Source organism: Phasianus colchicus, chromosome 10 (assembly GCF_987193195.1).
Source record: "Phasianus colchicus chromosome 10, bPhaCol1.hap1.1, whole genome shotgun sequence".
Lineage (NCBI taxonomy): Eukaryota > Metazoa > Chordata > Aves > Galliformes > Phasianidae > Phasianus > Phasianus colchicus.
Window position 1 is genome coordinate 20,590,859 of NC_143445.1, and position 15,948 is coordinate 20,606,806.

The following is a 15,948-nucleotide window of genomic DNA, read 5'->3' on the forward strand; positions in this document are numbered from 1 at the left end:
AATAACTGAAGTCAGAGCCTTTTAGTTGAAGATTGACTAACTTGGCCAAGAAGAGGTAAGACTTGACCAAATTAGATATATCACTTTTATAAAGTATGCTGAGACAAGCTTAGCTATTGTGCTTATTGGTGTGAGATCCACTGAGATGCCTTATAGCTCTTGCAGCTTTCAAAATAGCAATACTTAAGACCACCTTAAGCTTCCAAAGTGAGTCAGACTGTGTTATTTCTCAAACCACATATCTGGTCACCTAAGAGGAACCAACGAGAAATACAGCATCCCTTCACAAGAGGCTGCACCAACAATTGAGATAGAAGCCACAAGTTCTTTTGGTTACTAGGTACAATCCCTATATTTGCCTCCTATCAACAAACATATAGGTTTCCCTTCACAGAAAGTGCAACAGGGACTCAAAGAGAAAAAAAGTATATAAAAATCTAAAATACTCTTTTTTAAGTCTAAGGTTGACATGAATTATATATATTACCAAACTCCACACTCATCTAGAAGAAACTCGAAGAAACAAAGATGAAGCAAAACTTCCGTATATATATAGATACACATACAAACACATGCACTGAGAATTTTACAAGTGTCAATATAACAATTCCATGTGAAAATTGAGATGTTTTTAGTATATTTCGGAATAATTGTGTCATTTGAAATAAAAACCAGCAGTAAAATGACACTAACATATTTTTCAGTAGGAAGAAAAGACAACCTTTTTTTCCCTAATGATTGCAGCTCAGATTATCCTAAGACATATTTAACACTTTAAACTTCCAGTGAGGCAGATACATTTGGAAAGCACTGCAAGGATCAAAGCAGAACTTGTTGTCATACAGACTACATATTCTGCACCAGACAAAAACACTGTTTGCATTTTGACAGATCTGTGAGTCTAATCAGGTAGAATTTCTAAGAAAGAATTAGGCAGTTCACAGCAGAGGGACAGAACAATCTCATTACTGTGCTAACACCAGGAACTTTTATCTTAAATTAACATACATAATATCAGAGATAAGAGTCACTGTGAGTTTAGTCACTTGTTTACCATTTCAAACAAGTGCAGTTTCTGCATTGGAAAACTTCTAGGAGCGACTCTTACGTACATCTGGTTGAAGGAAAGAATTAATAAGCTGTATGAAACAGTAATAAGTGATTAGGAATAATTTGAACAGAGTAAGATGAAAGTATAACAAACTCAAAGAGAGTGGAGTGGAGATGAGATTTATTGCCTCGACTTGTATAAGGCAGGAAGGATGATACATATGTAGGATTTTAGAGTGATTTGTAGAATACCTTCTTTTTGAACATGATTCTCTTGCCTTTTGCATCTGCAACCCACAGATCTTCTAAACATTTGGCTTTCTCCATTTAGTTAATAGGGCTGTAATAGTTTCCAAATGATTAATATCACCTTCGTATGGATACAAATAAGTTGCAAAAAACCGGGTATTAGGAATCCTGAAACGTAATTAGCTACATGCATATATTTTTTTATTGGCAAATCTGAAACTATACAATAAACAGAAATAAAGGACAAAGTATGACCATGCAACATCATTACTCAAGAAAAAAAATGATACGTTTATACCCTCATTACTCACGTTTTATAGTTGTGGATGCTGAAATACAGAGAAAGTGGCAGTGCAAGGTCACTCTGGCAGAGCTTGGAACAAAAATCAGACATCTCATTCTCCAGAATAGTGTTCTGCTCTCTGTTTCATAAATTGCCTTTCTCCTTACAAACAAAAAAAGGGGGAAAAAAAGATAAAGATCACAACACTGAAGTGACAGAAAAGGCCCTGAGTGACACACAGATAAGTATGGACTTAAGATAAGCTGCATTACTGAGTCTCATTTGCAACAATACCATTTGTTGACTTCAATAAACCATATGCAGAAATAACATCAACGCTAACAGAAACGCCTAAAAATCTTAAAAGCAATATCCTGGTCACTCTGAATTCAATGATAAAGTTTCTATTGTGACTACAATTTTATTCACAATACTGCCTTTGAACGTCTGCATCTTGTAAATTATCTCATCTGAAAGCAAACTACTGCCAACAAATCTGCCTATTCACTCCAGCAAAGTCTAGATCTACTTTTGAATGAAGGAGAGTGGAAAAGGCAGAATATTACATCTCTTCAGCTAGGACTTTGTGAGGACTTGCTAATGGTTTCTCTCTTTCTAAGCATGCCTCAAGCAAAGCAGTGGAAACATCACACATTTAATATGCCACTGATACATCAAGCAATGTCAGTGGAAAAGAAAGGCAAAAGGAGAAAGGGGTATTTACTTCAAACCAAACTACAACAAAAAGAATATTTTTCCTGTAGACATCCTTTTTGAGCTGTGGCATCACCATAACAAATCACTCTCGGAATCTGCACTGCCATGAGTTGCTCACTGGGAGAAATGACTGAGAATCCATTCGTTGAGTCTGTCCAAGACCACTAATACAGCAAAATGCATTGAAAGCATCACTCACGCTAATTTTCCACCAGCCAAAACATGCTGTGGTACAGCAGTTAGTGATTTCTTGCAGGTAGATGAAAATTCGACCACCAAAAATTACATCGCTCCTGATAGGTATTGTTCTGACATTCCCTTGAGCAAAGAGGTAAGTTAAGGGGGACTTGATGACACCACTATTTTTGTGCGAGTTTCCCTGCCTTGTGTGTAGATGGGCAGCTTTGAGTATCCCTAATAGGTTACACATGCAGATTCAGTTTGGAAACTGTCTTTCCTCCCAAATGTTCCTGTCTTCAAATAAATAACGATCTACCTGCTAGAGAACCTTTCAAACAAAGTGAAATGTTGCAGACAGGAATGTTTTTAAATCAGTTTGGAAACCTGCAAGCTAGCACAACAGTACACATAAATACTTGCATGTTTAGCAAGCTTCTATATTCTGCCATCATTTAACAAAACTCTGCCTAAAAATAGTTTTTAGTCCACATAAGTCAGAATATCTAAGGTCTCTAATTATCACTTTTACTCTTTGCTGAACTCTCTGCATATATATTTTTGTCTGCTGATAATATGTCCAAAAATGAATGCAGTCTCCCAGGTGGTCTTTTTTTGAAGATGAATACTGACCTGATCTGTTATATCTCACATATGTTAATAGAACTCAGAATGGTAGCAATACTTTCTGGAGCCAAATGACACTGCAAACCTTGCGCCTCTTCCAAAATAAGGATAAGGATGATTTCTTGTTTTGCTGCCTTTAGCTACCTGTGGCAGTATTTTAGCCATCATATTGATCAACACAAAGCTAGGTGCTTACTTGCAAAGCAAGGTCCTAAACAACATAAGTGTCAGAGAATCTGAAACTTTCTAATGCTTTGCTCATGTTATTTCTTTGTCCTTGCAGCAACTGAGGTTGTTCAGGGAAGGAAGAACACAGCTCCATAAACTAAGAAAGGAATGTCATCCAGTCCAAGTATTCCGGATTTGTTTCTTTGCTTTCATGTGCTGGGAATACTGAATTATATTACAGTTTTATTGGCAGCTGTTTTGCTTTGTATTTACAATGACCTAGATTGCCAGTTTCCAATCTGTCTGCAAAGCAGTTGAAACATAGCTGTACTTTCCCAGAAGAAGACTTGGGGAATCATCTGGCAGGGACAAACAGTACACCATGAGTACATGCCTCTTCTAATCCTTCCAGCTCTTACAGAACTAGAGAACAAAATATTATGAGAACGTGCCTGAAGTTAGAACTAGAATAAAAGAAAAGAGCAATTTAACTGCTTTTCTCTCAAGAATCTGCAAGCACAGACATAGTTGCAAAGATTGAAACACGTTTATATTTTAAAGATGCAGAAAGGGACTTCCACTGTGAAAAAGTTGATGGAATTATAACTAGTATTGAGCTTCTTAGCTTCTTTCTCTCAGCCTTATGGTGCTGATGTGTTTCAAATCTGAGAGACAAATTGGATGATTCAGAGCTTGTTTCAGAACAGCTTTTGAAAATGTAAGGTATCTACTACTCTTTCCCTTCCTAATCTCCACTTTCAAAAGGAACTAAGAAACTTTTAGTGAATAGCGTGCTCTACTACAGAACAGCATTGCCACCATCTCTGGCTCTGAACCAGGAATTCATAGTATCACCTTACATAAGCACTATATTCATTAACAGATTGATAAAGACAATGTCAAACCCAAGAACAACTCTGACAATAAAATTGCAGCATCATTCTATTATTAGCACCACAATCAGTCAAATGCTGAAAGATTTTTAAAGGAATTTTGGGATCAGTATTGTGTCAGCAATTTACTAATGATGGCAATTCATGGTCACTTCAATCACACATTGAGAGTTTTCAGTCAGAAAGTAAAGTATTTGTTCTTGTTCTTATATCTCTCTCTCTTCCACTGTCAGCAACTCTAGCTTCAAATTTATTATTAAGTACAGAAAAAGCATCACTTTTCCTGTGATCCAAGTCCCTCTGCATGAAAGACATTTGTATAAAAGGGAAAGCACAACGGACGCCTCTCTAATTTCCTTTCAATCACATTTGAAAAAGTACAGTAATTAGACCTGCTAAAACAATGCTGTCTTATTTGATGTGGTGGTTCAAAGATAGATATTTGGGGCATCTCTATTTCACTGCAACTGGAATTTACTTTTCTTGCAAGGTTGACCAAATATATGTTCAGAAAGCTAAATCTGATCATATAAACATACGAAGTGGGCTCAGCACACACCAGTATAGCCTGGTCCCACTGACCCAACTCCTTCCAACACTCACATGCACCATCTCCTGGACACCTCTTATAACTACATACACAACTAATGAGCCTTGGATTTTCGTTCTGAATGCCTCATTCAGCAAGCACAATTCAAACAGAAATATAACTGTTTGTTTCTTCTACGCATGAACAGTGACGCTCAGCTGGTTAATAATTGCTTTTGTGTGTGTGGATCATTTGTCTGATCACTCTCATGCCCAACAGGAGAAAAAGAATCTTTCCTGATGGATAAAGTTTTTACCCAAGAGGGGGACTCAAAGGCTCCTGTGACTATTTAATAACATCAACTGATGACTGGCACAGCTGCTAATGAAGGCTTCAGAGCCCAGTCTCCCCCAGTGAATGCTTCAATATTAGGCTAGTAAATCAGGCTTATTTTTTGCTGTATTTTTCTGTGGCACAAAAAACAGATGAGAATAATAATTAATTTGGTCTCTCTCTCACCTACGGACTCTCCATCCAAGAGTGGCCTACAGCTTTCTGAAGAGAGTTAATCTCATCAGGTAGAGGAGCTGAACAAAGATATTACAAACCTCTAAGACTGCTCCATCTCCTGGTGGAAAGGGGGAAATTGCCCTCAAGAAGGTCAGAAATCAACTTCTATCTCCTGTGTGCTGGCTGACTAATCATCAGGCACCTCATAAGGAAGCTACTGGAATCTTATCTATTATTATTATTGAAATCTGGTGTGGTCTTGTTTTGGAAATCCTATCAGATCAAGACCCTTTTGTGAATACATACAAATGAACCCTGGGGCAACTCATGATCTTATTTCTATCTTTTCTACTGAACCAAAATCAAGGAGACGGTCCAGTCTAAGAACAAAACTTCAGTACCTAGAGGACACCAAGTATGGTTTCTGAGGCATGAAGCAACCTCAGGCGTATACATTTAAAGTAATTTGTCTGAAGTCAAGGAGAAAGGTATCATAATCTTAGATTTAAGAAATCAAAGACAGTTGGGATTTATGCATTTGCATTCCAATAGAGATGAAACAAAAATCCAAGCTAGATTTCTAAAGAGATCAAAAGGAATCAGGTCCAAATTATCCCCTACAGACTTTGGTGACAGAAGCAGATAAACTTCTATCAGCAGGCAATGATGGAATGAAGCAACAAGAGTAAAGGCCAATGTTATGCTAAATATCGTCTGTTGCAAAAAAAAATCTTTAAAAATTTGCCTTTATATACTGTTTCTATTAGATTCTACACTTCATATTAAATACTAAACTCTGGGAAGATTCGTTCTAAATAAGTGTCAGATCTACATTTCTCAAAGTAGATCTATAGAATGTTGCGTAAGAAATGTGAAAACACATTTTCAAATTTCCCGCTGAACAGAATTCCAAGATGAAGAGCTACATTCTTAGCTGTAGAATTAAATGAAAACTTAATACAGCAGTGTTTGGAGATTTTCAGAGTCAAAGTTACTAATGTACCCCTATCTCTGCAAGTGCTTAAGCTGGCTACATCTGTGACCATAGCTTTTTTTTTTTCCTTCCCCTTTGACAAGAAAAGTAACTATGGTCAAGCACAGCTTAAAAAAACATTAAACAGGAATGAAATAATCACCACAGTTGATTTCTAAATTACAATTACTATTGCTGCACTAACAGCACTCAGTAGTAGCTCATCCAAATACTCTTTGCATACACTGCTTTGTGATATGCGTATGTTGATATTTACAGACTCAACTACATGGACTTGCAAACCTTTTTTTAGGGGTCAGTTGAAAGTACTGTCTTAAATTTGTTTAAGGAGCTGGGATTTTTCAGAGCAGATCACACTGGCAATTATTCAGTAGACTTAACATGCTTATTTTCCAAATAATTTCTTGAAAATAAACTAGCATGATTAAAAGCCAAAATATTATGAACAGATTATAGAATGTGCCAAAAAGAAATCAATACAAATTACAAACAAAAAAAGAAAAATAGAACAATCTATTTATTCTTATCATAAATTGCCCTTTATCATGAGCCTAGACATTGCAGACATCAATCAACATAGGAAATATTGAAGAAATGCTATGGTATTTTCTGCTTCATACTCTTCAAAAGAATTAATCCAGTAAATAATTGGAAGATGCGTCTTCCACTGAAACTTCATCTAGCTTTAATGGAGCACATGTAGTGTGCACAAGCGTATATTTTGTGCATGGAAAATCTCTACTCAGGTACCAGCTTGTGTTTCAAGCAGGGTGCTTGCTAGAGACTGTAAGAGTTTCACTGTTTACGGTTGCATGATGCGACACATGAACATCTGAAGGGAATTTTGTTTTCTTGAGGATATCCTCCTTGTTGAAAATGTCCTTGAAAATATCCCAACCTAAGAGAAAAAAAGGGCTATTCAGAAATGAGATGACTCAGGAGGAAATATTATCATTTCTATCCTGAGGCAATAAAGTTTACTCAATAATTTCCACTCTAACCTCTAAGCTGTAAGTGCCAGAAACATTCTTTCCCACAACAAGAAGAAAATGAAAATTTATGAAGTCTTCATTCCTAAATAAAATAAATAAAAAGAAAACAACAACATAAGATGATCTGTGCCCTTTTTAAACAATCTCATAAGGATTAAATCTTTAATTAGTAAGGAACAATTCAAGCAAGGAAATCTCAAGTCTACTCTTATTTCATGTATACAGTTTTGACCACAGCAGCGAGTTTTTGAAGGGGCTCCCTGTTGTGCCTTTGATGTTTTTGCCAGGGGAGGTATTATAACAATTCAAAGTAAGGTGAATATGCTACAAGGGCTTTCAGCAATCAGAGTACAGAATTAGCAGGTGATAAGAAAACTACAACCCGAGTCACTGGCATTATTCTCAGAAGTCAGATGTCAAGTTTAGAGATGGATGCTGAGGACATAAAGAACAAGAAAGCCTTTGAAGAGATAGAAAACATGCAGAAAGGAGAATGGTAAGTACAGAACTGCAGGCTAAAAAGAAAAAGAACCACAGAAGAACGAAGAGATTTAAGAGTACTGGAGGAAGATGTTTTGACCTAGCAGAAGGACAGCACACACAACTCCAGCCACGATTAAACACCACAGTAAAAGTTAAACATAATAATCCCATGAGCAATATCCAGACTAATAAATCTGGAACATTGACAGCCTGAACAGGATTATAACTTATGACTCCTTTAGCTGAGCATCTGGACCCCATAAGCTCATCTGGCTTCCTCAGAGCGTGTGTTCTAGCGACAGATGTCACTAGCACAGCAGTCAGGGATGCAAAAATGAATGGAAAGAATTGCTTTTACCACATACTGCAGGAAGGAACTAGAAGAAGAAAGTCTCAATATAAATCCAGAAAGTCCAAAGAAGAGACATTCAGTTCTATGAATGAAGAAGTAGCTCAGAAAGCTGTTATTCTGTGCTCCTCAGGTGTACATCAGGGCACAGAAGTTGGCCATAGATGCCTTGTGGCTCATTTCTTGAGAGACATGGGAAGCAAAACATGGCTGGGTTATGCTTTAAGTCCCAGAGCACATAGAATAAAAACACATTCTCATTGTTGAAAACTTCCTTCCAACATAATCAATAATTTTCTACTTCTACCAAACTTATCAAGTAAGGAGAAGGAAATCCAATTAAATCCAGCTTCTTTATATGCATTTATAGCTTGCCATGAGCCTGGACAATGCAGGACAGGACAATTTCTCCTAAACTGTGGGAGCAGTATGAGAACTGCTGTCATCAGTGCTGTATTGTGAGAAAAATCCTTTCAGCCCACCTGTCTGTAAAATAAGCAATAGTGAGACAGTTTCCAGCTCCAAGTAATGATGTCCTCATCTAACCCAGTGAGATGTTCCTGGGCCTAAATTCCAATTTTTCAGAGTTTTCTATCCTGCATGCAACCAGACTTAAAGATTCTGTGTGGTTCTGTATTATGTGTATTAAAGTACCAGTCCGGATATGGTACACTTCTGCTGTGCAGGTCATGCAAAAACCATAAAAGAACCTGAAAACTACTCCCTAATACGGCAAACTCTGAGCTCTCATGTCAGCAATTTGTTTTTCAAAGTGCTGGCATGGTCAAACTACGCAGCATATTGTCATCTTTCAGCTTGATTGTGGTTTGGGGAAATGGGTTAAGACTTTCCAATGTCTGCTCTGTGGTAATAATTCCTAAAAATAGGTAGAGCTCCTTTTATTATCAATAGAAAGTGTTATTTGGGAAATACATATTTGCTATATATGGTGAAATAGAGAAAGAAGTTCTCTCTCTCCAAATGCAAAAAAACCACAAAAAAAAAATTCTTCTAAACTTTCCTAAAGAAAATCCTTAACTCTAGAGGTTGGCTTGATGATGGAAAAAATTGTAGTTATTCCCTGAAGTGCTGCTGCAAAGTCTCCTTCCACGACTTTGCCACTGCTGTTCTCTATGTAAGGCTTGAATTGCTCTACTGGGAGCATTTTGTTTACCGTATTTGAAAAATTTATTACAATTGATGCAACATTGTGTTATGACACCAATACTAATAGTACCACATCAATAAGATGACTTTTTTGTTTCACAACCACGCATGAAGATTTTCAGAAGCTGTGTTGCATATTCTTATTTTTGTATTCAGTGATGCAGAATCTCTCATAAACATGGAGACAAAGCAGGGTAAAACATAATTCGAGAACAACATCAGAACATACAAAAAGTCAAAAAGACCAAATATAATCTTACACAGATAGTCAATATTTTCTACGTCATACATGAAAATGATGATGGAACGAACAACAGAACTGATCCTGAATCAACACAAGGCAACCACAGGGTATCTAACTGCAGCCTGCAGCCTTGAGTGCCTCCACTGGAAGCTCTTTTAAGGCTCAAGTGGCAGATGAAGGCAACACCAATCAAGAGCAAAATCACATATTTTTCCTTTGTTTCTCTTCCTCCTGGAGTCAGTACAGAAAAGTGATCAGTTCTACTTAGACCTCCAGGAAAGCTGCATGGCAAACACATCATCTCCCTAATTCCTCCTGGGGCTGAATGAGGCTGACCGTATTCCCTCAGCCTCACGGCTCCAAAATTCAGCATTGGTTACACTGATGAGAAGCTCTGAGCCATCTCTGATGCTGCTATTTTGTGCCTGCTGTGTCAGCAGGGGACACTGGGCCACGGCATCACTCTGTCCTCTTTCTGCCACTCACTAGAGAGGGAGGTGAGCAATGATCTCATTCCCTCAGGCTTTCTTACTCCACTGAAAACACAAAAGCCTTGCCAGTTGCCTTCTGTATTTGAGCTCAACCCCAGAATAGCAGCCACGTTCTTCAAACACACAAAAAGAAGAATTCCCCATCACGTACAGCATTTCTCTATGGGAACTGGCCTAAAATAACCAAATAAAACAAAGCTGTAGAAAGCACTGAATTATCACATTTAATTTCACTGCACAGCAACAACTGGAGTCACATCAGCATATGAATCTCCAACACACAAATCAATTAAAAGATTTGAACTATGAAATTTCAGCAAGTATGAGTTGGAGTAATGCAGGAATTTTCCATTACCAAAATTAAAAATACTATTTTAATAATTTTTCACCTCCAAAATATAAGTATTTTAACCACTACCAGCCTTTACCAAAAAAAATCTGCAAAGTTGAGTATCACAAATACCCTCATCTTCCTGAGCTCACACACATTCACACAAATCTTGGAGAATCACAGAATGGCCAGGGTTGGAAGGGACCTCAAGGATCACAAAGCTCCAACCCACTGCCACATGCAGGGCCACCAACCTCCTCATTTAATGCTAGACCAGGCTGCCCAGGGCCCCATCCAATCTGGCCTTGAACACCTCCAGGGACGGGGCATCCACAACCTCTCTGGGCAGCTGTTCCAGCACCTCACCACTCCCTCTGTAAAGAATTTCCCCCTGTCCAACCTATATCTCCCCTCCCTCAACTTCAAACCATTTCCCCTCGCCCTGCAGTTATTTACCCTTTCAAAGAGTTGATTCCCCTCCTATTTGTAGGCTCTCTTTAGGTACTGAAATGCTGCACTGAGGTCACCCTCACTGAAAATAAAGAAGCTTAACAGAAAGCAGCCCTCAAAGAAGGTAAAAGAAAGGGGCTGGTGTCCCTAATGCCACCACTGGGAGATCCTCCAGCCTGCTCGTCCCTACCATCCTCAGGGTGGTTCTATCAACAGTGCTATGAGAAGATTCAGCATCATCCGTAGGTCTCCACCATGACCTGGATTAAGGCTGAGTTACCACTAGATGGTTTTCTGATATATTAGTGAATACAGCCGCTGCCCAGCTGAACCATTTTTCCTGCTACCTTGTCATTTTCTTTGTCATAATTGTTACAAAGAGGTTCCCTGCAACTCAGCTGCCTACTTAAAAACTGACAAGTCCAGCCTGTAATTGAACATGGTCCCTGCTGTTGTTTAACAAATTGCAGTTCCATTATGTGTTTTTCAAGTCTAAAAGGCTTGTGATTGTTATCCAGCATCATTCCACATTCTCAGTACCACGAGAATGCTGCATAGACGAGATTTTTCAACAAAATTAAGGCAGCCAGTGGAAAGAACAGGAAATGAATCTAACTGATTTTTGAATTGGTCCAAATACAAAATCAGCATAGACTACTCTTGTTATAGGGGTGCTCTGCACTTTTTGCTTACTGAAGAAAAAAATTTTAGGGCACGTGCTACATGTGATCTAGTAAGCATCCTGTGGAAAGGTGAGAATTGCTTACGCTGATTACTTACGTGTTTTTAACACAGGTGAACATATCAAAAGAAGGAAACTAAATGGCACTCAGCCAGATGTCCATCTCTGTGCATTACTATGCCCAAGAAATCCTAGATTACAGACCCCTGGCAATATCAGCAGTCCAAATATCTCATGTCTTGGTGACTGTTAGGTTGCTAAAGAAGTAACAGCGACACAACCTAGACAAGGAACTGGTGTAAGATGAAAAAGACAAGCTGCTGCTAAAATTAACACAAAAGTTCCTGGCTAAAGGGTGTTAGAAGCTATCAAGTGACATTGACTTCAGTGAAACAAGACCAAAAACCAGCCAACAAACTGCCAGACTCAATCACTATTGTCTCTGTTCCGCCTGCACTTAATGTCAGACAGATATGAGACGCTTGCAGAGATAACCCATGAGACACACTAATTCAGTGGCTGAGTTCACCGAGGAAAGTCAGAAGTGAACACTTGTCAAAAATGTCAAAAATACATTGAGGAAATAAAGCATTCGGGTCCAGATTTTTAATAAAATCTGGCCTGCAGAGAAACAAAACAATATTTAATGACTCACTGCTTATAGCTCTTCCCCAGTTGTTTGAATGTTAGCTCTCCTTCTAAAGTATATCAATTTTTGAGCTAGGAGAATAATTTCAGCAGTCTGAATAATGATAGCATTTTAATTGTGAATAAGCATTGACCCAACAGTGGAAAACACTTGAAAAACTGAACGTTTGAATACTATCAAATGTACATAAGTTATGTTCATCATACTTATATAGTATTAGTTAGATGTAGTGGAAACTATCAAAGAATTTTCATAATTTGTCCCTCATAACTTCCTGTGCATTTTGTCACAAATAAGGCTTTCAAACTCTCATGCTTCTGCTTAAAGTATTGCATATGTTTCCTACCTTTGAATATCTCTGTGAGCATGAACGTGCCGTTGATAACTGAGAAATGAGGATGGAGATCACATAAAGTTCAGATTAATAAAAATCCAGACCAGTACGAGTAGAATCAAGAAAGAGGTATTCTATACAATCTGTACACTGGAAATATGGCGTAAGTAATAAGGGAATCAAAGGGAAAGCAGAGGAACACAATCATCCTTTCTCTACAAACTGACTGCTTAAGGTCAGGTAAAACTGAACCGTTCTTTATCAGCGAGCAGCAGCCACAAAGGAGGTGAGTAGCTCCATGTTCATACACACTCTGATGTATGCCTTACCATTAGGAGATTATCACACTTGTAATCTCACTCCACGCACTTCTAGGGGCAGTACTCTGAAAATCTATATACGCAGATTCACAGTAGTCATTTACTATCATAAAGCAGGTATTAAAACAAAAAGCACAACCAAAAAAGGCAGCACCTCTAGGATCCACCTCTAAAGTGGAATCCAGGTTTGCTCACCATCTAATTTTAGCTACTGCCCACAGAGCCTTTGCAGAAAAACCTGAGGACAAGCCCCCAGAGCTGCAGGGACCCAGAAAAACTTGAGAAACATAGATGTGGTTTGTGTACAGTATAGATTTAGTAATGCATCCACTGCATCAATCATTGTAGTAGAAACACTGCGCACTTCTATCAAAACCAACTAATCCTTACAACCAGGTGAAGCAGAATAAGACAGCAAGATAGAAAGGCTAACACTGAGTGTCACCATTCATAAGTGTTGCGTTTAGGCTTCACATAGGAAAAAAACTGCAAGGTCACTTCAGCAGATCCAGAGAATGCTATCATACTGTATGTTGACTTCTAACATAACATAAAGCCATCTGGTATGGAAACTCAAGCTCAGCAGATGCATTTGGAAAACAGAGCATTCATTTTTATTGTGCACTAAAATTAGATTTAAAGTGTGCTCAAATGCATAACTAAAACAGATTGTCCCTTCTAGCCTTGATGCTGTAGGCATCAGTGAGGACCGCATTTGTTGATTGTATGTTCAGACCTTTGGTCTGCTTCCTATATCTGTTAAAATATTAAATGGGAAACTTCTTTCCTTCTGTCTCGCTCCAATTTATAGGAGGGAGATGAGGTTCTTTTAATATCTGTATACCTGGTGTGGGTGTGAGATTAAGAAACAACGGTTCATATGTTAGTCCAACCGGTTTATTATAAATCCTACTCAGGGAGACGGGGAAGGGAAGGAGGGCGATAGAAAAGATAGGAAAGAAGCAAGAATGCCGTAAAACGGGGATAGTCACCACCAGGATCCAGGAGCGGTCCCGTTGCACGACGTTTTGAAGGTCCGAGGCAGAAGCAGGCAGCAGGAGGCAGTCGCAGAGCCAATCCGGAGGGGAAGCAGCAGCACTCAGGTAGCAGGCCCAGGAGAGTCTGTCAGCATGCAGGCATCCCGTAGTGAGGAATCTGATGGCAGACACCTTTGTTCTTCTTCAGCATCGTGGTAGAGCACAGAGCAAGTCCGGGAGGGAGAGAGTGCAGGTCGTGAGGCTTCTTCATGGCAGAAACCTCTTCTTCATGAGCAATCTGTTGTCAGAAAACCTCCATTCTTCACAATTGTAGGTCCCCGTTTTACCCTTCTTTTCCTGCCTACGTGACATCCCCGGGTGCTTGAGCAAGAGTCATGTGAGCACCCCCTGAGATGGCCATCTTCCTCGAGATAAGCCCACACAAAAGACCGCTTCACGGCCGTTAAGCTGCAGTTTATCTCTCTCGTTGCCCCTGGTCTTGTCCATCTGCGCCCCTCAGACAAAGGATTTCACAACCCTTGCCCAGGACTTGTCCATCAAAGTTCTCCAGACAAAGGATTTCTCAGCCCCTGCCCAGGACTTGCCTGAACTTGTTCATTTGTGTCCTCAGCAAGCTTTGAGACAATGATGTAAAAAGAATCATCTCTTACACCTTCTGATACACATAAATCCAAATAATCATCTAAAACGGTATCACACACCAGAGCTGTTCACAGTTTCTTGGGAAAGTATAGCATTTAACTTCAAAGTTTGTGCTGTGTGAAAAGCCGTTTATTCAGAAAAATCAAGTCATTATTATTAGAATGGCTTTTTTTTTTTTTAAGTAGCTACAGTCTTTAAAGCAAAAAAAAAGATCTGTACAAAGAAAAAACTGTAGACAAAAATACAGGGTGAGTCCTGTGTCTGGACCTTTAACCACCTTCCTGTCACAGTAAGACATGCGTTTGCATCTCCATAGCTAGTGCATCTTTTTTTAATTAAATGGAAACAGCTACTCTTACATTCCTGTTAGCATGACCCAAGTAGCCCTTCATACGTGGGTCCCAATCCACATATAAATTCAAATAATGATGCAGCACAGTCCAACTTCGGATGTCTAGAATCTTTTCAACATCCGCAAATAACTTCTTGATTTTAATGAGCATTTTTCCACCTACGATATATCCAATTAGTGAGAACTTCTCAAAGCTTCTCAATTTTGAGAAGCTTCAGGCTGAGAAACCCAAAGTAAAGAGGTTGATAGTTCTGGGGTTACTAGAGTGAGGAGCAAGAGCAGATATATACAGTAGAGCAGCATTATAGAGATTACTCTGGCATAGAATCACGGAATGGTTACTAAGATGATTTCTGCAGCTGCCTCCTGCAAGCAATTGAATGGTTATACACATGATGCACAACTCAGTAATTGCTTTGGTTGGGATGCAGAGGTGGGTGCCTATGCAAGTGGAAGTTCTCATTTGCAAGGAGTACGATCTGAAGTTACAGCTCATTAGTCTAATGGTAATAATGAAATTACACAGTGTTTAAAACATAATTAAAGCAGCCTGAAAAAGTGCAGGCTTACCGTGGAGGTTTGTTGAGGTTCATGGGTAACAAAGGACAGAGCACAGCTACCTGTAGCAGCTACATATATGGATATGTATGCAATTTACCTGTAACACTCAGAGTAAATGACTGGAAGGCAGTGGAAGACACTGATGCAGTGTTTGACAGCTCTACCCACAGCAGGGGGTTTAGGGCTAGGTGACTGAGATTCCTTCAAGCCCAAGCTATTCTATGAGTCTATGGTTCTATGACTAGCATAACAGAAATTACACCTAAGATCTAATTGTGCTTTAAGTTAATGTTTTGATTTCAAGCTTGTAACAAACTCATTCCAAAATTCAGGGTTTTCTTTCCCCAGAGATTCCTTTAGGGCTAAATCACCACATAAGCAGTGTAGCTCAGGAAAGATGCACAGTGCCTTCAACACAGTGCACAAAGAGCCTGTCTATGGTCTTCAAGTTCTCTTTCAAAAGTAGACGTGAAATGGTCAGCTACTGGCAAACTTCAGAACTATGTAGTTCTGATTTCAGAACTGATTTCTTCAGAAGTACACAGCCTAAACAAGACTGTATACCAGCATGGGGTATTTGATACTTTAGATACGACAAGCTGTAACCAAACCACTACCATTTTCATCACTAAATGCTTACACCAAATGCTTGCAGAGTTGCCCATTTTGACCTCTATGGATATGGCAATGTTTTCCTTATCCTAGA

At 38.9% G+C, this 15,948-nt stretch overlaps 1 long non-coding RNA gene across 1 annotated transcript in view; it reads right to left on the reverse strand.

Moving 5' to 3' along the window:
• LOC149916655 (uncharacterized) overlaps positions 1-14,144 on the reverse strand; it is a 79,538-nt gene extending 65,394 nt beyond the window's left edge. Inside the window, exons 1-2 of the long non-coding RNA XR_016469758.1 lie at positions 13,682-14,144; positions 1,611-1,744 (exon numbers count right to left, since the gene is read on the reverse strand). This is a non-coding gene — a long non-coding RNA (uncharacterized LOC149916655). The remainder of the gene's footprint in view (positions 1-1,610; positions 1,745-13,681) is intronic.
• Positions 14,145-15,948: the final 1,804 nt, after the last annotated feature.